Below are 27,173 nucleotides of genomic sequence, written 5' to 3'. Positions count from 1 at the left end.
AGATAAAAGACACAGCAATCGAGGCAACAAAACGACAAATAATGAAATAAATAATAATGCATGTACCACAGGTATTTGTACCCAGTAACAATAATGCCGATCATAATAGAGTAAAATATAACTATTCCTAAAAAAAGCAATGAAAGAGATAATTATCCTAGTCCAGTAAAGGTAAATGGGCAACACCCTGGAACATGGGTCAGAATCCAGGATGTAATACCACAATCATATGCCTGTACACAGAGAGGATAATTACTTCCACACCGACTATTCCTACAAGGACATAAGATGATAGAGAAGTAACATACAAAACCTACCGTGATAAGAAATGTGCGATGAAAACGCGTTGAAATTTACATAGATTCAGGAAGTGAGATTTATCCCTTATTATCCCAGGAGTTTCTGGAAACAATTAGAAGTAAGGATACCTGTTCCATATTACCCGTGACTGGAGTCTATATTGTGGGAATAATTGGAAGTAAAGGGAAGATAACTAGACAAAAAAACTTTAAGTTCATGCTAAGTCTGTTAGAAGTCCCAAGTATGAATTTACGAATACTATTTGGCATTGATTGGTTATTGGCATATATGTTATGTTTATTGGCACATAATGTAAAATTAGACTTCGATGCTAAAGTATTATACGGGCACATTGGAAGTTCTAAACATGCAGTGCCATTTAAGATAAATCCTTCAGTAAACAGCTCTCACACATTAAGAGATAAAATGCATTTAGTTGCTACTGCCCAGGTAGTGAGCAAAGAGGAACCAATCATGGATTTTGATGAATAAGTGAACAAATAAGGATTAAAGGCTGTGAATCTAATCAGCTAACTGAGAAAAAGCACGATCCATAACATATTGCTGTTGTATAGTCGATTATATAAACCAGGAGTGATAGGTGAGTATCTCTGCGAATTTCAAAACGAAGAAATTGAAGCAAGCTTTATTGTGCTCCAATGAGTTTAAGACCTACAGTAAACGAAGAAATAACTAAAATGGTAGAAAATAAAGTAATAGGAAGAAGTTGAAGCTTATATGACAAATCCTTACTAGTGATAGAGAAAGCTAGAGGAGGTGTGCACTTAGTGTCAGATGCACAAACACTTAAACATGCAGAAACAGAAAGAGAAGGACCTATATGTATACGGGTAAATTACTATTTAAGTTTGAGCAAGGGAAGTATTTTTGCTCAATGGATTTAACTGCCGGTATCCTGGGGATACTGTGGCCAAATGTCATCTCTAACGAAACGCTCTGGAAGCCAACTGAGCTGCAAATACGAAGCAGGAAGTGGAGATGGTTAGGGCGTACACGTAGTGTGACGTCCGGTGGCATTCGTTACGTCATATACAAAAGAAATTACATATATATTTTTATTTTTAATTTATCCGCATGATTCTTTCTCTCAGGAGTATTGTCTTTTCTTATCGCTTTTACTTACGTGCATAAGTAAATATGAAACGGGTTCTTGAAGGGCCTCAGTTATTCATGTACCAACTTTAGATTTTGAACGTGATGACTAAAATATAGTTGCCGTTAACTGAATTGAATGTAATTTTGTTAATTTCTATTTATTGGTTGCAAAGCAAGGCTCGAGAGAATTTCGATTGTTGCCGTGGAGCGGCCAAGATAAAACTTACTGAACTCATGGAATCTGTATAATTTAAAAACATGAACTTTAACGTAAACTAATTATCTGTTTAAGTTTAGAAAGGTTCTTACAATGAAATCTCTCGCATTTACATTTACTGTTAACACTTTGAAAAATAAATTAGTACTTCGGCGCGTAATGGCCGACCAGATGCTGCATCGGAAGATGAGCTTGTCGCAGCGCAAATTACTAAAAAAATGCTTATTAAAAATAATTAGCCACTGCGAGCATTTGAGGTGACAACTATTACAAAGGAATTCATTTTGTGATAATAATAACAATTTTATTTTAGCAACAAATACGAATAACTTACATAAAATATGTGTAGCCGCTCAATGGCTGCATTCCGTACCACGAAACAAAACAGTGTGTGTCCCATAAAATACGTCCTTCCTCCTCGGCCGCACAATCGCGTCTCTTTCGATCCTTTTTTATTTTCATAGACATTAAATAAAGATGCTACTGTTAAATTATCGCTGCATATCAGTTGTTTCAAGAACATTAACTATATCTTTTATACTAATTATATTCATAAAATACGTTTACAACCTTGTGACGTACCGTCACAGTAGGAGAGCAAATGAACATGTTGCAAAGGAAGCACTTTATTGGATCCCACAGGGACGATGGAAACGAGGCAGTTCCAAAATGACGTGGAGACGATCAGTTGGATCAGGAGGTCAACGGCAAAGAATAGGATGGGAAGAAGTGAAAATACTAGCAGAGACAGAACAAGATAACGATTCATTGTTGCAGCGCTATGCTCCATATGAGTTACGGGAATTAATAACAAATAAATACTGGCAGATAAAATTACATGAGAATTTACGAAAGCATACAGCACTTTTTGTTTTGACGGTAAGTCGAATCAGCTTAGGACATCGCACTTTTGTTTGAATATTTGTGTCTCAGTATCCATGAGGTCCGCGGCTCGTGGTCTTGAGGTGGCGTTCTCGCTTCCCACACGGGGCGCCGGGTTCGATTCCCGGCGGGGTCAGGGATTTTCTCTGCCTAGGGATAACTGGGTGTTGTGTGTCTTTCATCATCATTTCATCCTCATTCACTCGCAAGTCGCCGTAGTGGCGTTAAAGAACTTGTGGAGCGGCGGCCGAACCACCCCGCGAGGGGTCTCCCGGCCACCAATGCCATACGCTCATTATTAATATTCATGAGAGCGCTAGATGAAGCTGTAGGTAAAGAGTTGTTACAAGAGTTAGCTATCTATCTAGAAGATATCTTACTAACGTCTATGACAGGAGAAGAACATTGTTGTTAACTAAAACTTTCCACGAGTTTTTTGAAAAACACCTTACATTTAAGTTACCAAAATCACATTTTGGAAGAGAAGAACTCAAGTTTTAGGAGATCTAGTACGAATCCCAGGAATAAGACCAGATTCAAAGAGAATAAGGGTGATTAAAGACTGTCCTGATCCGAAATACGCTCTTTCCTAGGATAAGCCGGATTTTACTGACGCAGATTATTATTGTTATTACAACAAAAAGCCAAATGGGTGTGAAATAAAGGGACGATTTGAGGCTGTTCAGAACATTAGGCATGGATTGGTGGATGCAACCATATTAAATGAATCAAGCATTTTTATTAGCAACAGACGCTTCAAAATATGGTGTACCTGTTCCAAGGTGAATGCAATTCCGAGACAGGAGAACATAATATCACAGCCTTCGCTAGTAGAAGTCTACATAAACATGAACTCAACTATACAGCTACAGAGACAGTTGTTAGCTCTTGTATTGAGCACAACAATGTTCAAACGCTAATGTGGGGTTTTAATATCATCACATTTAGAGAACACCAGGCTTTAGTTTTCCTTATGGAACGAAGGTTGCTACAAAGCCGATTAATGTGATGGGTGTTATTCCTTCATCAAATAGAAATTAACTATAGAAAAGGTTGTTCAGGAACTCAAGTACCAAATGCAGTCTCATGATTACCGTCAACCATGTATGAAATGACGAGAACTGAAGTACCAGGAGTTTTTTTTTCCATCAGTTTCTTGATTCAAGTTCTACCAACGATGAAGTAAAAAGATTAGTCTTACGACTAAAACAAGATGTAAAGACAGATGAACATTTTGAAGAAAGACGACAACGGTATTACCATGCAGTACTACTATCAGAAGAAAAGTTTATGTGGACGATAGGCGAAAGAGCTTTATTTTGGAAGCTGCGACAGATTATTTGTAAGATGTAAGCTACTACACATATGACTTAAGGACATACGAAAAACAATTTATTGACGCATGGTAATCGAGAAGATGGTTTATATTACGACAAGACACACATGTTGTCAACCAACGTCGATTGAACGGGGAGGGGGGCGGGGTGGGGGGACAGAAGGTGACATAGAAATACATATGCGAAAACGGGATGATATGACAAGCAAGGTGTTTGGGTGATGCTATGATAGATGGCATTAGCATTATTCCCGATAACAAAGCGCTAATAACAGTTTTAACAAATGAGGAGCGAAACTATTCTAAAAAAACTCACGTTATCTCCGATAAGAGTGCGCTAGTACATAAAAAGTTTATGTCAATGTAAGAGGAATGGAACGTCATTAATATGTTATATCCCTTAATGTAAGGTAGAAGAAAGAACTGCTAAGTAAGTGTTTTGTACATAATAACTGATAAAAAGTAAGCGGTAGATAACCGCGTCCATAATAAAAAAATTTAAATCTAGTAATAATGAATATGTTTTACGCAAACAGCCCTTAAAGATAAGTGCCCCAGAAGCAAGGCTCAGGGTTAAATATTTCGATAGTATATACTTATGTGTGAGTAATGGCCTTACGAAAATTGAAAGAAAAAGGATATAAAAGTGGAAGGAACGAAATTTGTGTTTTAATTACCTAGGTAAAGTCACTAGGTTGCGTTGACAGGTATAAGAGGAAAAGTCAGAGACTTTACATAAGTGAAAAACTGTAAGATTAGGTGTATCTGGATGTGTTGTACACAGGGGAGAGATGATAGATAGGCGAACCCACATAAGGGATAGTCCAATCCGTGGTCAGGTGATTCCATGGAAGGAATGACCTGAACCCTTTTTGTTAGGAAAAGAAAATGAAGGAACACTTACATCGAAAATACAACAATGCATGTACACAGTGTCTGCCCAAAGAATACGTTTTAAGTGAGGATAGGACATAGGTACGAAGCTGTAAACTAGCTGAGAGTCACACTAATGAATTATTCTCCAAAATAGTTATGAGCAAATAGACTTACCTGTATGATATTCATTCTTCGAATCTTCATTTCTGTACACGTTGGATAAAATACAGATCCGAGATTTGAAACAATGGAAAGAAGAATAAATTACAATGTCAACATTTAACTTCTTATGGTAAATAAAGATTGAAACTTTTACAGGAGAATAAAGTTGATGTAGTTATGCTGTTACAGGCTAATGACATGGGATTACCATTGACTAGGAATAATGTAATCATGGTAGAGGCTGATCGCTCACGACGAATGGTTCACATGAGTTCTTGTGACAACGTGAAGATGTATGAGCAAAGGAATCGTCTGTTAATAATAATGCACTAAAATGACCAATGAAAAAGTCGTTTATTGTATTGTAATAAAGAAAACAATTCCCTGTTTAAATCAATAATCCCTATTAATTTAAAAATGGCTGTCTTAATATGTCTGACCGTAAATGTTCTGTTGTGTCGGGAAATGAAATTTAATTCATTCAGACGAGACATTACTTTGAGCAATGATAATAATTTACTAAACTTTCCAGGCACAGGCAGTACTATGATGGTAATGAGCATTATAAGTTATTTTATACATCTTTCATCTTAGTAACGGGATCCGTAGTGGTACATACTGTTATTATGTAACCACATACTTCACTTCTTCCTGTTAAAATGATGAAAGATGGACGAGGAGAAAACTTGTATAGATAAGTAGTGTATCGATAGGACTTCTTACTGTATGCACCTTTTTTTTATCTGTGTACAGGTATGCAAAGGAACATGTAAGCGCAGAGCATCCAACAAGGATGGAGCGATGGAATATCCCCACTTAGGAGGGAAGGGTCCTTTATACTTTGGCTTTACGGCTTGGAGGTGTCGTGGAAATTCACAGAACAAGGTGAGGCGGCGACAATAGCCACATCCCGAAACAAACATAGAATGTTCTGTAATCGGCCACTTACTTCTGTGATAACATTCTGACAGCGTTTGTCACCATCTTTGCTACGTAAATGTAGTCGAATATAAATCTGCATACCCGACATAGTAATTGTTTTATGAGAGAAGCAAATTACAGGAGAGTTTTTTAAGAGTGGTTACGTGATTTCGTAGCTAGTTGGAGCAGGTGAGAGCTCTCTTACAGTCACATAGTACAATTAGTGCAACTGAACAGCAGGTCCACAGCATCAAGAAACTACTAGAAGGTGACCGTAAAAAAAAAATAAAAAATAAAAAAAAACAAGGTTAAATTTATCACGAAAAGCATCAGGTTGACAGGTCGCTGGTGAAGCTGTTGACTCAGTTAACGACTCAGAACGTAAGCCGTAAACACTTCAGTATAATTGTTCATTGAAAACATATCTCCTTTCGTATGGACTTTAAGTAACTGTTATTACCAGTACAAATATTAAAAAAGAGCGAGTTTTTAGCGTACTTGGAAAGAAAATTCTCTGTTTCTTTCAGTGTAACTTATTTTCTGTTGAGTTTAGAATCTGCATCATACAGTCCATGTAAGCATATGCATAACAGAGGAGTTCAATGACAGTTAATGTTTAATACAATCCACATATTTGGATTTGGAGACAATTTCTCGGTTCTCATGCACACTCTTTCCGCATTCCTAATTACTCTACTTGATGAGGCGATCTATGGAATACAATGAATGAAGGAACAAATGAACCCACGCCTGAAAGAAAGCAAAAGTAAGTTATGTACATTACGAATACGGCATTATAAAACTTTTTTCCTATGTCGATTCAAAAATATTCATGTGTCTACGGTCATATGCAAACGTTTTTATTTAGTATTATTGCGGGATCTTTTCAGAACAATTTTGTATATGACAGAGGCATTGAATATAAAGGAGTTTCTGTTGAAGAGAGGTTTATTAATTTTTTATATCACAAAAAAACTTACATTGGTCTAATAGACAATAGACTCTTATCACAGCTTATGGAGAGCCGCTTCTGAAAACTGAAGCAGAAACAAGAGATAAGAAAATTTTCATAGATATAATAACGGATTCCTCAGAACCCTCGGTCTCGATGGAATCACATCCTTGTTCATCAAAATTCTTTAGATAATTCACACGAATATCTGATAATACTTCATGTTAAGTTACATTAAGTTATAGTTTCATAGCCACTTCTCTTATATCACAACTGTCAACCTTCTGTTGTAGGAGTGTTAGTTCCTGTATGTTATGATGAGGATACATTTTTAATTAGCACGTATAAATTTTGTATCGAATGAAGTAAAATATGTTTCCTCCAACCGACGTTGGTATTTTACTCGAGCTGCGGAAATGCTGTATGTTTCGCATAGTTTTGCTTCCTTGTGCCTTCTTTATGTAGAAAGTTTTATTGCGAAGACACTTATGTTCCAGACACAACTGACGAAGTGTTCTGTAGCTCACACTATATTCCATGAGACTACTGGCGTCACTTAGACTGGCTCATGCAGCAACTTTCTCTGTAGTTTCTGGAAAAGAAAAAAAAATTCATTTGTTAGTTGTGAGTTAACAATATTGTCCACGAGTTTAACGGTGCTTCTCATGTATTTCCCGACAGCACAAATTTAAACGCAAAGCTCTCAGCACTCACAAGTGCTCAATCCAAGCATTTGCTTGAACATGGAAGTGGAGAAAAATGGAGACCTGACAGAAAAGATGGCGGTTTCGTGGGTCACAGTGTGTTCTGTAAACCAACTCACACTGACCTATACCTGCAAGATACGAACTGCCATCACCCATCCCAAAGCAGTGGTACATTACGGACTCTCGTTCACAGAGCTAGAGTTATCTCAGTTCCAGAGAGCTTATCAGCAGAGCTTACTCATCTTCGCTTTGTATTTGTACAGTACTGGCACTCTGATAAACAGACTCGAAATGCGTTTCAGCCGGCACGCACTAAACCTCAATAACTGCCAGAAGGAACGGAGAATTCAACGAGGATGGTTTTCTACACGATGTTGGTGTGGGTCACTTTAGATCTGCGGGCTGTTCAAGAAACAGAACCCCTCTAGCTAGGTTCTGTTAAAGATAACCTAAATCGGAGGAGACCAGGGATGCACAATATCCCGTGCCAGTGTGGGAAATCATACGTTGGCGAGAAGTGTCGCACTATTAAGGATAGATGCGCTGATTGGTTCAAATGGCTCTGAGCACTATGGGACTTAACTTCTAAGGTCATCAGTCCCCTAGAACTTAGAACTACTTAAACCTAACTAACCTAAGGACATCACACACATCCATGCCCGAGGCAGGATTCGAACCTGCGACCGTAGCGGCCACGCGGTTCCAGACTGTAGCGCCTTTAACCGCATGGCCACACCGGCCGGCCTACATGCGCTGAACACAGACGTCACACCAGGCTGGGTCAGGCAGGAGGGTCTGTTGTTGTTCAACACTGTCTTGAAACGGGACCTAGCATGAAGTGTGGAGTGACTAAGATCCTTTCATCCGCCTCCACATACTGGGACTCTATAACTACGGAAGCTGTCGAAATACGTATGACTAACAGAGACGCGGTATTTCAACTTAGAAAGGCATGGTAACTAACACTGACAGTACTAAGACATTATCGGCCGCAGTCACACGAATCATTCAGAGTCCGGACACTTAAAACTGGGCCCCAACACAATGCCTGCGAGCGCGCTGGGCCGCAATTTGCGACCACCCTTCTCCCGCGTCGCGCATGTGAAGACGGTGGCCTGTTTCTCCGGAAGGACGCACTGGATGTCGGTGTCCTCTATGATTAGTCTACGGTGACATTATATCCCCCCCCCCCCCCGCCTCCATTTGGTGCCTGTGCTTTTCTAGCGAGCCAGCGCACATATTGGCGAGGCAGGGCAGGCAGCAACACGTCAGTTTCATCAATAGTGGGCCAATGATCGAAGCATGTGGGAGTCCCATTGTAATTTCTACCCACGCAGATGATGTGCCGTACCTCCGCATTACTCCAGCAGCTTAGCGTAACTATCTGCATGCCGTATCTTAAATAAGAGATAAAACCCAGCATTTGCTGAACTACGTATTCCATAAAACGTCTTTAATAGGACAGAGAAAACAGGAAAATGTAATTACAGGAATTACGTTCCTGAATATGTTGGAGATCTGGCTTTTCACATAATTGCGAGAACATACCGAAAATTTCACAACAGGGCGGAACACCATCTATGTGGCATCTGCATGTTAGAGCGTTCTTTAACAACATATATCGTCCGAAACAAACGTACGGATCTGGACCTGCACCACTGGCATCGAAAGTCGCCTAAATTCACGCTATGTGATTTTTTCATTGGTGGTGGTGGTGGTGGGGGGGGGGGGGTTGTGAACCACTTTGTCTAAGTTTCCAATAATCAAACAACTTCGGCTGCATTAGTGAATGCAGTAACTGCAGATATGCTTGCAAAATGTATAGGACGAAGTCGTCTAAAGTCCAATGAAGAGGACACTGAACATGTGCGAAAAGGAAATGAAAACTTTAAGCCTATACGTAAATATAAAGGATAGCCGAAGATTGTATGAGCATACGTGTAAAAATTGACGCTTGTCAAATGGGATGGTTCTTTTCGAAATAACTTGGCAGTCATAACCGTAAGTTAAAATGAAACCCCTGTTTCTATCTCCATTCCCGTAGAACTGTAGTCTTATGAAACAGAATGGATCCTTTGAAACACACTGTATTAGTGACTAGCTGTTCCCAACCACACATTGCTGTGGCTCCGTCTGGTTAAACGGAAAAGGAAGGGAAGAGGAAGCATACGTTTTTAAGGTGTCTGGAAATTGGATGTACGTCCTAATCTCTTTTTCTCCCATGTCTCTGTCCTCCTCCTTCCCCTCTCTCTGTCCACCTCTCTCCCTCTGTCCATCATCTCCTCCCTCATCTCTCTGACCTTGAGCCTTATTTATAGTTATTGCATATTCACGCTTCCAAAGTATTAAGGAACTCAACTGTTTTCTTTTCTTTAGAATAGTTAGGATCGTTCCAAGGTTGAACTTCGCCTTTAGCAAAAATAACGAAAATCAGATTGCCCACAAAGTAGACTCCAGCTGCCGTGAGGAACACAGTTCTCCACTCTTGAATGGTCTATTTGAAAGAATTAAGAAAAATTCCCATAATTTGACAATAAAGATCTCTAGTCACTAGTTTACATATTATACTTTAACTAACCAGCTCAGAAGTCAGAGCCAAAATAAATAAAACTGGCTTCTGACTAATTTATGCAGAAATGCAGCTGTAGTAGTTACAGAAGTAGTGAGATGGAGTGTTCTGGCACACTTTTGATATCAAATTGATATGAAATTAATTAAATTGAAAAAATTAATTGCCCTTCCCCTCAACTTATTGTTACATAAATTGATTCAGGACTCCCTAGGTATACCTATTGGTATGGTAATTTAGATATGACCCTCAAAGAAAATCCATCCTTCTGAGAAAACCCCCCGCCTTCTCCCTTCCACTCCACCACTCCCCTGGGAAAGAGACGCTTTTTTTATCAGCCCTCCCCATTTCACTTCTCAACCTCATTTCACCCAACTAGGAAATCTCCCATCCCTTCCCTCCCTCCCCCACTTTCCCTCTCTCCATCCCATCTGGAAATTGATGGCAAAAAGTTTCAGTCTGTGCTGAGAGGAAAGATCTCAGGATACGATATTCAAATCAATGTCAGTAATATATTATTTAATTCAATTTGCATATTCTTCATTTAAGCAGAGACGGAAGGCAAACGGGCTCAAAAAATGGATTTTTAGACTTTTGCATATTTGAAATGCCCACTGATTCCTGCATAAAACAGTCTTTGTTTCATATAAATACGACAAATTGGTCGTGAGTTGACGCCTTGATTGTTTTCCTGATGCTCTGTGCAATCTGGCATTTAAATGCCATGCCTTCTCTTTTGCACCACGCAGAGATAATGAACAGGTTTCTTTTATTCCTTGAACATTATTTTCCTACTTCTATAGTTTTATCGTGTCAGGGTTTCCTATCCAGTATCTTCTATCGATATTCATCGTTCCGACCGTGTTTGTTATTGTTTACGAGCACTATTGGTTGTACTTAGTGAAGTTTGGTGTGAGTGAAGTAAATGCTGATTTATGTTTTCTCTGGATTTGCATGTTTTCAGAAAAATACCACATATAAAGAAATTCTAACCCAAACTACAGTGCAGTATTATTATAAATAGGTTAGTATTATTATAAATAGGTTAGTGGGTCAAAGGAATCAAGAATGTTAGATGTAAAGATAATCAGCATGTCGAGAAAGAAAACGTAGTATCTTCAGGGAGTTTGCTCCCAGTCAGCTTGTGAAGATCAACACTCGTTTGGAAATATTGTGGTGATTTCATTTCAAAAAATGCTGTGTGCAGAATATGTGGGGGTGACATATCCTTAGCCGGCCGATGTGGCCGTGCGGTTCCAGGCACTTCAGTCTGGAAGCGCGTGACCGCTACGGTCGCAGGTTGCAGGTTCGAATCCTGCCTTGGGCATTGATGTGTGTGGTGTCCTTAGGTTAGTTAGGTTTAAGTAGTTCTAAGTTCTAGGGGACTGATGACCTCAGATGTTAAGTCCCATAGTGCTCAGAGCCATTTTTTGACATATCCTTGGGAGAGAAACAATGTCAAACCTGATGTAGGATTGTACAAACTGCGGTGCAATTGCTACAACAACGACATCAGAAATGACAAATGATAATTTGTATGAGAATAACATAAGGCTAGTTTATGGTCTCAGATCTACTGGTAAAGGGATGGAGGCAGACAAATTCTTATGTGCATTACATGACATTTCAAATCTAACTGTAAAATTTACGACTTCAGTTATATTATTGGAACTGCTGTTGCTGAAGATCGTAACATATAAATGAAGAAAGCAGCTGAAAAAGCGCTCAAGGAAAGTGATGACAGTGAAAGTGGTGATATTTGTGCGTGTTTCGATGGGAGCTGGCTGAAACGCGGCCACACTTCACTAAATGGTGTCGTAACACCTACATTATTTGATACAAAATGAACATAACTGTCAGATGTATTGTATTGGTCCAAATGGTGGGATGTAAGTAGCAAGAATTCTCAGGCTTTTTAATCGTTCAGTGGCAAACAGAGGTGTTAGATAAACATGTTATTTAGCAGACGGTAAGAGCAATGCTTATAACTGGATATGTGCAGAACAACTCTATGGTCCCAATGTCACAATTTCTAAATTGGAGTGCATTGAGTGTATCCAGAAGATAAAGGGGTCCAGGTTGAGAAGATTATTAAAAGCAAAGTCAAAAACATTACTGTAAGATGGTAGGAAGGTAGGTGGTAAAGGTCGCCTGACAAATGTTGAGATAGATATATTACTGAATTACTATGCTTGGCCATAAGAAATGTTGGGAATTTAGAAAATATGAAAAGGTTTACGGGCTATGTTTTTCCATAAAATTGTCACAAGCGAAAATCCCCAGCACTGCCTTTGCCCGAATGAACATGACCCTTGGAGCAAGTACAGGAGAAGTGCAAAATATGACCACAAATATTCTTTACCGGCAGCATTAATAAATGAAATTAAACCTACATTTAGAGATATTCATAAAGATGCTTTGCTGAAGAAATGTCGTTATGAAGACGCAAAATGTAGATGAACGTGTGAATTCTGACATTTGGACCCGGTTACGTAAAACGGTACTTGTTCACATTACAGTCCTCAAATTTGCTGCTAATAATGCTATTTCATGTTTCAGTGAAGGTGTAACAAGTAAACTGGATGTTCTTCAAGTATTTGGCATTAAATCTAGTGGGAATACTGCAAATTCCTTGGTGCAGATAGATAAAGAAAGAATCTGCAAAGCAGAAATTTCTAAGTTAAATGCACAGAGAAGCCAGATAGATAAGAAGAGGGACCAAGAGAAGAAAAGATCTACATGATTCAGATGATGCTCAGTATGGTGCAGAGAAATACTAGTGGCAAGTAATTCTTATCAATAACTACACTAAAATTGCAATACTAAACTTTAAATTGATTTCTCTGAACACTATGTTTTTTGACTTTCTGGTACCATTATTTCCTAAACTAACTGGGTAATAACTATGAAATTTGGTCAATTTGTACTCAGGATGGTAATAACTTATTACAAGTAAACTGAGAACCACCAACCCAGCAGGAATTGTTTTATAATAATTGCAGTATTTAAAAAAGTGAAATTTTATTAGCGAAAGAATAAAAAAAGGTTTCAAATCCATAAGAATTATTCTGTTCATTTTAGTTGTAAATGTAAGTATATACGTAATATACACTCAACGAAAATTTCACTATTTTAACACTTATAGTTCTATTAAAAATGTACCTTTACAAAGGGTAAAATAGCATTGGCAGAACAGGGATAAAAGTTGCCTTCCATCTCCCATTAATAAATTTGTGGAAGACATGTCCCCTTACCCCTCCCCATCCTCACTTTCCATGATGTAATAATTGTAAGCACTGAGGGATGGAATGAACTGTGGTATATTAGCTGCCGTTTTCGATACTTAACACCACCAACGGTTGACCGGAAGACAGCGTCCTTGGGTATTCGATATCCGGGAAACCACGTCTGCTCTCTCTCATGTGACTTCTTCCCGTCGTAGCATCTGCACCTCAAATCTATAGACCAAGGTGACGAGCCAAGGGACCTCCATTCGTTCTTGTGGCTTCCGAACAAAGCAAGAGGTGGCGGCATTCCTTTGACCGAGAAATTCCAGGCTCGCTTCCTATCTCTGCCTTGCTGTTGGCGTGAACACATGCAAAAACCAAAGTGTCCAAACACGCAGCCAGAAGTTTATATCCATCCTCAGAATACTGCGCTCCTATTGGCTAATAGTGACGACAAGAGAAGAGCTGGCGCAAGTGTGATATCAAAAATAGTGGAAAATAGTCCATTTACACTACGCAACCAAATTAATTGTTCAACAATTTCCAGGAGCCAAATAGATTGCTACCAACACTCACCACCTTATGATGTTTCTTCTTTGTAATAAAACATAGTTTTAATATTTTAGAACCAGACACAAAAATTTTGAAAAGCAAGTAATTAAATTTCCACCACAAATAGATCATAGCACTAAACATATCCGAGGTCTTATATGCACCGAGTTTGAGAACACATGGACCCTCCTCGACCACAACGTTTCTACTAAACACTTCGGCGAATACCTTCCGGTCGCACACACAACTGCGAAGCACGCGATATCCGCTGACTGCCGTAGAGGATCTGTAGCGCTGGTCCGGAAATGACTGCACACAGATTGTCTATGTCAGCGGTTGCGTGTACATCTACAGCCGTATCAGGCGCTCAGAGGTTGTAGAGACTGTCTTTGTGACAGCCAAAGAGTCAAGCGACCAATTTACATGGCGGGAATAATCGTCCAGCGCAAACGCTCGGCATATTTCCAGAATGAGATTTTCACTCTGCAGCGGAGTGTACGCTGATATGAAACTTCCTGGCAGATTAAAACTGTGTGCCAGACCGAGACTCGAGCTCGGGACCTACGCCTTTCGCGGGCAAGTGCTCTACCAACTGAGCTACCCAAGCACGACTCACGCCCCGTCCTCACAGCTTTACTTCTGCCAGTATCTCGTCTCCTACATTCCAGACTTTACAGAAGCTCTCCTGCGAATCTTGCAGAACTAGCACTCCTGAAAGAAAGAATATTGCGGAGACATGGCTTATCCACAGCCTGGGGCATGTTTCCAGAATGAGATTTTCACTCTGCAGCGGAGTGTGCGCTGATATGAAACTTCCTGGCAGATTAAAACTGTGTGCCAGACCGAGACTCGAACTCGGGACCTTTGCCTTTCGCGGGCAAGTGCTCTACCAACTGCACTTGCCCGCGAAAGGCAAAGGTCCCGAGTTCGAGTCTCGGTCTGGCACACAGTTTTAATCTGCCAGGAAGTTTCACTCGGCATATTGAATCTTCTCACACAGCTTATACGTACGTTTTTTTGCAGCTCAACCAGAATAATAGTTACTTCGCTATCAGCTATGCAAAGGGCGCTGCCGCTGGGACACTACAAGACAAGCAGGTGCGACTTGTATGTATAGTTCCACCTGCAATTCCGGCCCAACAAGACACACCACAGTTAAAAAACGAAATAGAAAACCACTTTACCCTATCCGAGACAGGGGTATTATTGTCCATAAACCTCGAGTTTCTCACGTGAAATCTAGATACCTTCTTTTTATATCAGTTATTTTCGAAGACAGAAGAAAAACATACTGTTCCACAGGAGTAGAATATTAAAATCATTTTTGGCTCAAGATGCAGTGTTACGAGCATGCTCTACATCTGTCAGAGGATGCCTCCTCACTTTAGAATTCTCTTAAAGTAGTCAGATGCATCGTCTTCTATGAAGTTTCTTTCGGTAGCATCTCAGACGAGTTGTAATTATCAGGCTTATACTACTATCAGTTTGTAAATCCGATAATATACCGGGTCTAGGGGTTGTAATAAAAAACTGAGTGAATGGATCAATAATGAACTTCAACGGGTGTCAGGGGACGTCCGCCCAGAACAAATGCAACGAACAATCACGAACGAAATGAGAAAAAAAAAGGGGGGGGGTAGCATCTTGCCTTAGTAATCAAAGCGTTCTCGGTGCCGGGTTCGAATTCTGCCACTGCTTAAATTTTGATTAATAATCAGCACTGGCGGCCAAAGACTTCCGGCATAACAAGTCACCCTCATTCTGCCAACGGCCTTCCCATAGAGGGCGGAGGGGAGGACAGAGGTTCAGGGCACTCTCTTATCCCAGGGGTAGGAAACTGTCCCTAAAGGCAGCAATGATCAACGGCATGAGGATGCAGAAGGCAAGGAAAACCACTGCAGTAAAGACTCGTAACGTGTATCCACAGGACATGTGGCTTGTAATTGAAAAAGTGTCATGATGATCTCTCCATTGGCAAAAGATTCCAGAATATTCCCCAGTTCGGGTATCCAGGAGGGGACTACCAAGGGGAAGATGACCGTGAGAAAAAGACTGAATAACCATCGAAGGGATAACGTTCTACGAGTCGGGGTTTGGCATTTTAGAATCTTGAACGTGTTATGGAAACTAGAAAATCTTAAAAGGGAAATGCAAAGGCTCAATCCAGATATAGTACGGGTCAGTGAAGTGAAATGGAAAGAAGACAAGAATTTCTGGTCAGATAAGTGCATGGTAATATCAACGGCAGCAGAAAATGGTATAACGGGAGTAGGATTCGTTATAAACAGAAAGGTAGGGCAGATAGTGTGTTACTGTGAACAGTTCAGAATCGACAGCAAGCCAACACCGACAACTATACATCAGGTATACATGCCCACGCCGCAAGCTAAAGATGAAGAGATAGGGAAGTACGTAAGCATATTGAATAGGTAACAAAGTACGTAAAGGAACATGAAAATCTAATAGTCGTGGGGGACTGGAATGCAGTTATGGGGGAAGGAGTAGGAGAAAAGGTTACAGGAGAATATGGGCTTGGGACAAGGAATGAGAGAGGAGCACCACTAATTGAGTTCTGTAATAAATTACAGCCAGTATTAGTGAATACTTCGTACAAGAATCACACGAGGATGAGGTAGACTTGGAAAAGGCCGAGTGATACAGGAAGATTTCAGTTAGATTACATCATGGTCAGACAGAGATTCCGAAATCAGATACTGGATTGTAAGGCGTGACCAGGAGCAGATATAGACTCAGATCACAATATAGTAGTGATGAAGAGTAGGCTGAAGTTTAAGACGTTAGTGAGGAAGAATCACTACTCACAGAAGTCGGATACGGAAGTACTAAGGAATGACGAGATACGCGACTATACATACAGCAATAAGGAATAGCTCAGTAGGCAGTACAGGTTAAGAGGAATGGATATCTCTGAAAAGGGCCATCACGGAAGTTGAGAAGGAAAACATAGGTAAAAAGAATACATCTGCGAAGAAACCATGGGTAACAGAAGAAATACTTAATTTGATCAATGAAAGGAGAAAGTACAAAAATGTTCCAGGAAACTCAGGAATACAGAAATACAAGTCGCAGAGAAACGAAATAAATAGGAAGTGCAGGGAAGCTAAGACGAAATGGCGGCGTGAAAAATGTGACGAAATCGAAAAAGAAATGATTTTTGGAAGGACAGACTGAGCAAACAGGAAAGTCAAAACAACCTTCGGTCACATTAAAAGCAAGGGTGGTAACATTAAGAATGCAACCGAAATTCCACTGTTAAATGCAGAGGAGAGAGCGGATAGGTGGAAAGAATACATTGAAAACCTCTATGAAAGGGAAGATTAGTCTGATGTGATAGAAGAAGAAACAGGAGTCGATTTTGACGAGATAGAGGATCCAGTATTAGAATCAGAATTTAAAAGAGCTTTTCAGAACATAAGATCAAATAAAGCAGAAGGGATCGATAACATTCCATCAGAATTTCTAAAATCCTTGGGGGAAGTAGCAACAAAACGACTATTCACATTGGTGTGTAGAATGTATGAGTCTAGCGACATACAATCTGACTTGCGGAAAAATATCATCCGCTCAATTCCGAAGACTGCAAGAGCTGACAAGTGCGAGAATTGTGACACAATCAGCTTAACAGCTCATACATCGAAGTTCCTGACAGGAATAATGTACAGAAGAATGGAAAAGAAAACTGAGGATGTGCTAGATGGCGATCAGTTTGGCTTTAGGATAGGTAAAAGCACGGGAGAGGCAATTCTGACGTTGCAGTTAATAATGGAAGCAAGACTAAAGAAAAATCAAGACACGTTCATAGAATGTGTCGACCTGGAAAAAGCGTTTGCGATGTGAAATTCTGCAAGATGTTCTGAATTATGAGAAAAAAAGGGTACGCTATAGGGGGAGACGAGTAATATACAATATGTACAAAAGCCAGGAGGGAATAATAAGAGTGGATGACCGAGAACGAAGTGCTCGGATTAAAAAGGATGTAAGACAGGGATGTAGTCTTTCGGCCATACTGCCCAATCTGTACATCGAAGAAGCAATGATGGAAATAAAAGAAAGGTTTAGGAGGGGAATTAAAATTCAAGGTGAAAGGATATCAATGACACGATTCGCTGACGACTTTGCTATCCTGAGTGAAACTGGAGAAGGATTTCATGATGTGCTGAATGGAATGAACAGTCTAATGAGTACAGGATATGGACTGAAAGTAAATCGAAGAAAGACGAAAGTAGTGAGAAGTATCAGAAAAGAGAACAGTGAGAACTTAATATCAGGATTAATGGCCACGAAGTAGATGAATTTAAGGAGTTCTACTACGTAAGCAGTAAAATAACCAATGACGGGCGGATCAAGGACATCAAAAGCAGACTAACAAAATGGGGCATTCCTGTCCAAGCGAAGTCTACTAGTACCAAATATAGGCCTTCAGTTGCGGAAGAAATTTCTTAGAATGTACGTTTGGAACACAGCATTATAAGGTAGTGAAACCATGAACTGTGGAAAAACCGCAACAGAAGAGAATCGAAGGATATGATATGTGGTGCTACAGAAGAATGTTGAAAATTAGGTGGACTGATAAGATAAGGAATGTGGAGGTTCTGCGCAGAATCGGAGAGGATAGGAATATGTGGAAAACACTGACAAGGAGCAGTAGACAGGGAAGCTTCCCGCAAATCTTTGTTGGAACTGTGAAATGGGGACTGTTTTAATTTACTTCTTGGACAATCGCTTGCAGGCAACATTTATATACCTGACACTCTGAGTCATTACTGGCTGGTTTTGTACAGATCTGCAACCCGCTGTGCTTATCTAAAAAGTGTACACAACAGAAAACTATGGTATTACAGTACCTTAGATGTGGATAATAAGTATGTGCCATTAATATTAACTGCCCTTAAGATGAATGAAGATAAAACACATGGTATTAGATAATGTAAACTGAAAAACTTCGCCCCTAAAAAATGTTTCTATTTGTGATAGGTCCACGTTCGATATTTTTCGGGACACTTTCGCTTTGGCGTCATAGGAAGCAGACTAACAATGCCGCTGAATTACAGTTTATTAAAATAGAGATAACAGTTCTATCAAGTGCAATACAGAACCCAAAAAATAGCGAGAGGTATCCCTTCCGTCCCCATAGCAAAAAAATAAGTAAATAAATTAGCAAAAGATGAACTGTTCTTGCATTTATCTCTTAAACGTTTTAATCCAAGTCCATTCCAGATGTAAAATGCAACTAATTAAAATGTTTGTGACACCTGTGTACAGAATCTGCGGTATTTTTGAAAGGAATCTCTTGTGCACTAGTGTTGTAATGACATTCAAAATATGCGGACCCCTTGCGGGCAAAACATTAAGCCATGCTGTAGTCATGTTAATTTGGAGGCACGAATGCTAGCTATAAAAATACTCTTGTGCGCATTGTAATGTTCAGCCCGTACCTATTCATAGTGTACGAAAAATACCACTGTAATCAAGTATATGTGAAGGTGCCAATAGCAGATACACAGCAGCTGCTTAGTATAACAGAGGAGGTAGAAGCTTTCCTCGAAAAAGCTGTCATCTTTCTGATGCACTCGGTCAGATTTAGGTGGCACAGTTATAAGTAGCGTTAAGCACTATAGCGATAGTTTACTTTTAATATAGGATACAGGCTAAGTTTCTACGATTCCCCTCTCTTTTGTTCGTGTAGACATTGACTCGTTCCACATTCCTTTTTTATAGAATCTACATAACAGATGAACGAACCAATGATGTCAGGTAACCTTATAGGTTTCAACACAGAGGTTCTGTAGAAATCCTTTATTTGGAAATAATTTAAAATGTAGAGAAAAAATTATTTTAACGTTTTTCTAAAGTAAATGGAGCTTTTTATACAAGGTGGTGTAGCGATACGCAGTACAAAATATTAAATCGTGCGACAAAAAGTCAGACACAAAACGAAGTAAAATGAAAATTGTAAAAAAAACTCTGAAAATGCGCATGCAATTAGCTCCCATAACGGAATTTATAATGCAATGAAATAATAATGCTACAAACAGAATCTGTAAGGTAACTGTATAGGATCTCTGTGCTAATTAATTATTCTTTCACTCGCTGACGAAAGAAACTAAAAAGACCAGCGTTATTACTCACTCTTTGTCCTATTCTTGAAGCTAACGCACAAACGACAACAACGGTCGAACAATCGACCATTCTTTGCAGTCATCTTGCGTAGGAAAATTTTCATTATAAATTTCATTGCATTTCGTCAATAACGGACGCATTAAAAGACTCGCATCATAATTACGAAGGAAAAGAAAGTGAATATACTATTTTATATTGTATGAAAGTAAAAACTAAGAACATTCCATTAAGTTCAAATATTGGCCGCTTCTCGGCAAGACGAAGATTATTACGTTAAGAAAGAGAGAAATACTTTATTTCATTAGAAGATTTCTTTTAATTAAATTTCACTGCAGTAAAGATATCCTGCAGCAATATTTTAATGTGATAACACGAAATACAATCCCTGAAATTAAGTTTACGTTTTTTTGTCAGTATGAAAGCTCCGCGTATACCTCTGTTTAAACTAATTCTAAAAGCGCCTCGTGCAATCTTATATTAACAAGGCGGTGGGTCGCGTGCTCTTAAATAACCAGGGTTCAGAGAACTATTTTACGAAAGTATAGATTAAGGTTCCACATATTTTCATGATTCTTTCTTGTGTCCGCTCCACCAAATAAGTGCTCTATTCACGCTCTTGTCGGGCGTAAATATCAGTAAAGTTAGTCGGTAAGATCTCACACTCTTTTCTTCGCATTCATTGTGTACACCGTAAGTATATTTGAGACGGTGTTCGGACCTGGGCGGTAAGCACCACCGTAGCCAGAAACAGTCTGAAAATCTTGTATGCATGTTGTAGGGTAGGTAATGCAAAGAAATAATCGTTAAGAAAAAAACTCGATACGTTGTGCCCTTTCCGATTAAATTAATATTGAAGTTAGCCAATCAGGTTGTCGCGCACACAAATTCAAGCACTTGCACGCACTAGCAGAATCTATAGGTCTGTGAGCTGCTACTTGTTCAAACGCTCACTACCAGTTAAAATGTGCCTTTTACGGATGCGATAAATTTAAGCTAGGAGAGCAAAAGCTACGTTTTTTCGCTTTGAGGAAACCGAACGAAGAAGACATTTGGCGACACCTTCTGTGGCAGGCTGCTTGAATCTGAACGCGCGACGACTCGATTGGCTAACTGCAGTGCTAATTAAATCGGAAACGGTGCAAAGTATCGAATTTTTTCCTTAACATTGATTTCTCAGCATAATCTATCCTGCAACACCCTGACAAGCTGTTCAGACTGTTTGTGACCACCTTGTACATTATGAGGTACTAGCAAAGGACACTCTTCTAAAGCGTCACGTATTAATATAGGAGTTAGAATTGGTCAAGAATAGAAGAAAAATACCTATAATACGATGTCCAGAAAGCAATACCTGTTGAAACATTGACTAACCTGGCTTCTTATTCCCATATGTCTGGTCACAGAAATACGAGTTAAGAGTATAGTCTTCAGTCTGGAACCCCGCGACCACTACGGTCGCAGGTTCGAATCCTGCCTCGGGCATGGATATGTGTGATGTCCTTAGGTTAGTTAGGTTTAAGTAGTTCTAAGTTCTAGGGGACTGATGACCGCAGATGTTAAGTCCCGTAGTGTTCAGAGCCATCTGAACCATTTGAACAGTATAGTCAGCACTGCAGTTGGTTACTACGCATCCTTACACATCCTTCATCTCTTCGTAGTGAAGCACACGCTCTTTCAGATACACCTGGCTGCAATCGAATTGCGTCACACACACTGGTCACAATTTCCTGTAATGCCAGCATATTGTTGATGGGTTGGGCATACAGCAATGCGTTTGAAAGTCCCATTAGCCAGAAGTCCTACATGTTCAGTTCCGCACCCATGGAGTATTGTGGTGAGGCACTATCACACGATCCGTAGAAAATGTGGCGTTGCCCTTTCGTGCATAAACCATACTCATTGTCTTCCTGCAAGCGTAACGTTCTCCAGTATCTCGGGGAATTCATATAACGCATTACTCGTTGATAGACAGTACCTGTTAGTCTAGAAAGTGTAGTTTCTTCACCGACAATTCCTGACCCTACGCTAATACTGAACCTATCCTAATGCTTCACATCCATGATTGTTCGTGTTTTGGTGATTTACTCATGCATTTCTTGTTAATCCTGCGTCGTACTACAATATTACTCGTCACAAGCAAAATGGTCCATATCTCACAAGGTATTGGTTTCCAGGCATATCTTTATGGGAACTTTTCTTCTAGTTGTGACCTATACCAATACCTGTAGAAATATGTGACGCTTTCTTAACACCACATAAGTTTCTTTTTATTTGTTTTCTAAAAAGAATATACGATGTTGCCTGTGAGCAATTAGGTACTACCATTCCGTAAAACGTTACTTATGTATAAATCACAGTAAACATAGATATACGTTTCATCAAAAGTTAACTGACAAAGTCAGCATGAAAGTTAGTCCTCGTTTGCGATCAATGAAAGAAATCAGAAAAAAAGCACATGGTATCCAGCAGCTCTCAGTTCTCGTGCAACCTGTTGTATAATTGCCGTCTGGTGACAACATACTGCACTACGAAAATGAGAGCAGCTGCCAACTGTACCCAGCCAAAGGATGACTGATAGTACACTGCCATTTAAAATACTTTAGAATATTAGGACTCCTACAATAACTGATGGAAAGAGGTGCTGCTTTTGATATATATCATCAATTAAACGGTTAAAAAATATGTGAAGGGAGAAATTCATTCCGCTAAGGAGCCGAAATTGAATTTTACACCCTGAATCCCTCTGTACTTACTTTCTCCTTGACTACAGCCCCCACATAAAGTGGTGCAGCGACGGACATCAGTGTCCCGATACTACCAGTAACACCCATCATCAGGCCAGAGAAGTTTGGCGCGATGTCGATAAGGTTCATCTGGTAGCCCATGATGCTGATACTATTAAAACCGACGGAGACAGTCAGCAAGATCACAGCTGCCGTTGGGTCCTCCACTGAGATGAAGCTGAGGGCAACTAAAGCCGCGGCTGGGAGCCAGTAACCTGGAACACACGATGAACAATATTTTCCCAATCCACAAATGATAAAGCTGACTTCATTAAAGAAATAACTGGTAACTATTATGAAACGCAATAAGTAATTTATGTCAGGAGTAACCACGCAAAGTAGAGAAATAGAGGTACTATCGGAGACAGTGCTGTCAAGGCAGAGTTACTAATCTCAGCCTTCCGAAGTGCCTTCACAAAAGAAGACGAAGTAAATAGTCCAGAATTCGAATCGAGAACAGCTGCCAACACGAGTAACGTAGAAGTAAATATCCTCTGAGTAGTGAAACAACTTAAATCACTTAATAAAAGGAAGTCTTCTCGTCCAGACTGTATACCAATAGATTCCTTTCGGAGTATGCTGATGCATTCGCTCCATACTTAACAATCATATACAACAGTTCGCTCGACGAAAGATCCGTACCCAAAGACTGGAAAGTTGCACAGGTCACACCAATATTCAAGAAAGGTAGTAGGAGTGATCCACTAAATTACAGGCCCATATCGTTAACGTCTAACCTCGAAAAAAACGGTCTATTGACACACAGTCAACATGAGTTTAGAAAACATCGTTCCTGTGAAACACAACTAGCTCTTTACTCACATCAAGTGTTGAGTGCTATTGACAAGTGATTTCAGATCGATTCCGTATTTCTGGATTTCCGGAAGGCTTTTGACACTGTAACACACAAGCGGCTCCTAGTGAAACTGCGTGCTTATGGAATATCGTCTCAGTTATGTGACTGGATATGTGATTTCCTGTCAGAGAGGTCACAGTTCGTAGTAACTGACGGAAAGTCATCGAGTAAAACAGAAGTGATTTCTGGCGTTCCCCAAGGTCGTGTTATAGGCCCTTTGCTGCTCCTTATCTATATTAACGATTTTGGAGACAATCTGAGCATCCGTCTTGTTTGCAGATGACGCTGTCGTTTATCGACTAATAAAGTCATCAAAAGACCAAAACAAACTGCAAAACGAATAAGAAGAAATATTGGAATGGTCCGAATAGCGGCAGTTGACCCTAAATAACGAAAAGCGTGAGGTCAACCACATGAGTGCTAAAAGGAACTCGTTAAACTTCGGTCACACGATAAATCAGTCTAATCTAAAAGCCGTAAATTCAGCTAAATACCTAAGCATTACAATTACGAACAACTTAAATTGGAAGGAACACATAGAAAATGTTGTGGGGAAGGCTAACCAAAGACTGCGTTTTATTGGCAGGACACTTGGAAAATGTAACAGACATACTAAGAACACTGCCTACATTACGCTTGACCGTCCTCTTTTAGAATACTGCTGCGCGGTGTGGGATCCTTACCAGATAGGACTGACGGAGTACATCGAAAAGGCAGCACGTTTTGTATTATTGCGAAATATGGGAGAGAGTGTCACAGAAATGATACAGGATTTGGGCTGGACATCATTAAAAGAAAGGCGTTTTTCGTTGCGACGGAATCTTCTCACGAAAGCGAAAATATTTTGTTGACACCGACCTAGATAGGGAGGAACGATCACCAAGATAAAAAAAGGTAAATCAGAGCTCGTACGGAAAGATACAGGTGTTCGTTCTTTCCGCGCGCTATTCGAGATTGGAATAATAGAGAATTGTGAAGGTGGTTCGATAAACCTTCTGCCAGGCACATAAATGTGATTTGCAGAGTATCCATGTAGATGTCGATGTAGAGTTCTTGACTTACATTCGTCCTGAATTCCTTCTCTGTCAAATAATACAATACAATTTTTCACCAATATTGGATAGGTGGAAATGGAAATGTTTCAGTTTGAGTTCCGAGCTCTATATGTATTCAACATTATCTTGAATCTCCTGTTGGTGTTTTTAAATAGTTCATTACGTGCTATTTCACCTTTTTTATTGTCTTTCTGGTGCCATCTGCCTCTACGTTTGGTGGTGTCAGTAGTTTTAACTTTATTTCATCCTTTTGTTTACAGCACTTTTATAACTTCTCACATACAATTTAATACACAGGGGCGAGTGTTCTACCTTCACATTTCAGGCTTTTGCCTCTATGCAACCCAATATCAGAAGTTTAATATATTTCCTTATCCCGTTTTAACAGATGGTATTAACTTTGTATATGCTCCAGTTTTTTTCTGAAATTATAAAAATTACTTCAGAGAATTAAGGTTTTTCCAAATGTGAAAATGTGTTCGAAGGTAAAACATGGTCATGTACCTATGAACAAAAATTAGGTGGAAATTTAAAAGCACTGCAACCGAGAAAATCTTTTCAGTGCAGTATTTAATAGTCTACCTGTTGTATTATTACTCCGATACATACCAATAATTAGTAAGTGAAATCAAATTAAGCGGAATTATTCTCAAAAGCGAGTTACAAGTTAAAATAAATACATTTTGAAATAGAAGCTATTGGAAACTAAAACCAACTTATTTAAAAAGAATAGTTCATTTGAAAGTACTGTATGTACCATGTTAAAAGACCTTCTGTTTCAAGGTGGAAGACGGTCCACGATTGACGCAGCATGGCTTAACTGTCAATATGTTACATAAATAAATCTAAAAACAAAAAACATTTTACTCACCAAAAAATTCTGTTCCTCAAGAATTAACAATATATTCCAAAGAGCTTTAATATATTGTACAGCACTTAAATGAGTTTAACGATAAATATTTACAAATGCTGTGCAAAACACAGTCCCATGTCTAACAACAACAAAAACTGTAGAAAATGGCAAAAATTGCTTATGGCGGTGTATAGCACCCTTCCTTTATGTGATTCTAAAATCCATCACAAGACTGAAATACCGAACAAAAAACATTGTGTTTTCTTAGGTACACTATCCTCGCAGTACAACACTCCCACCTACAGATCTGTGTATACCCTACTGGTCATTAAAACTGCACATCATGGAGAAGGCCCACAACATATTTAAAATGTACATGAAGCCTTCTGCATGCTTTGATATGCAGGTGACAACGCTTCAACGCAACAGCCTAAAGCAGGTTGGAAAATGTCATCTACTTGTTTACAAGAACATGGTTCGTGTCGGCATTAGACAGCGGTTTATTGATCTGCGATATTGCTGCTCGCGTTGTTAGGATCCCTCAACTGTCATGCGAAAATGTAATTGATTTGTTTCAGGAGGACCATACTCAAAGCCATGCAGGATCTCAACGACCCCACGCAAACAGCGCCCGAGAAGATAGACATCTTTTTCACTTGGCCCTGAGTGTCGTGCAGCCATCTCACGTAATCATATTTTAAGACAGGAAAAAGACTTGCTTGCAGCAAGACAAGTATCCTTATGGACATTCAATAGGATCATCTTATGGAACTGTGTAGCATCAATAACAAGGCAGCACTGTGTTAACTGACTGTGATTCCGTAGTTTGTCCATATTTGTTGCTTCTGATAGCATCGGTGCGAAAGGACTCCACTTATCTAGTTCCACCACCACCCACATGTCAGGATTCAGAAAAACTAATCCCATTCCTTGAGATTCTGACCCTCAAATGAGGAGTGCGTATTGGCACTGCCAGGGGCCGAGGCTGCTAGAGCAGCACCCACAGTGGCCGACTTGGGTGGGGCATCAACTATCAGATCACTCAGCTTCTGTATCTGTACAGTGGGCATCGTGATCGAACCTGCAACCTGTAGAAGGATGGGTCCACAGTCGGTCAGACCCACTCACACTCAAGCACAGGCAGCCTTGGGCTCATCACTTTTACTCAGTTACGTCAAACTGAACCACAGATTCTAAGCAATGATGCCAAGTCCTTGATGGATGGGACTTGGAATTGAGTCTATTACTACATGTGTCAGAGTTTGGTTCCACCGCATTTGACAAGTAACATTTAAAAACAAATTAAAAGAATTTCTGAATAACAACTCTTTCTACTCATTAGATGAATTTTTGGATATGAATTAGAGACTGTAAAAAAATTAAAAAATTAATAATTTTGTTTCAAGAAGGATTATGTTAAAATGACACGCTTCACTCCATTACGAAATGGTTGTATTCATGATCTGTGGAACAAGTATTAATGTATGTATGTATGATTCAGGTCCTCTACTGCACATCTGATAGAGACTGAGAACGGCCATTACCCTGAAACCAGGGATAGGGCAGTTTCAAGCAGCCATGTAGTTTGCCAGAGTGTTCATTGCATCTCTCAAAGAGAACACAGATACTAGTATACCACATGTAGACCAACATCTCAGAAGACTACCC

Source organism: Schistocerca nitens, chromosome 1 (assembly GCF_023898315.1).
Source record: "Schistocerca nitens isolate TAMUIC-IGC-003100 chromosome 1, iqSchNite1.1, whole genome shotgun sequence".
Lineage (NCBI taxonomy): Eukaryota > Metazoa > Arthropoda > Insecta > Orthoptera > Acrididae > Schistocerca > Schistocerca nitens.
Note: the sequence above shows the minus strand (reverse complement) of the source record.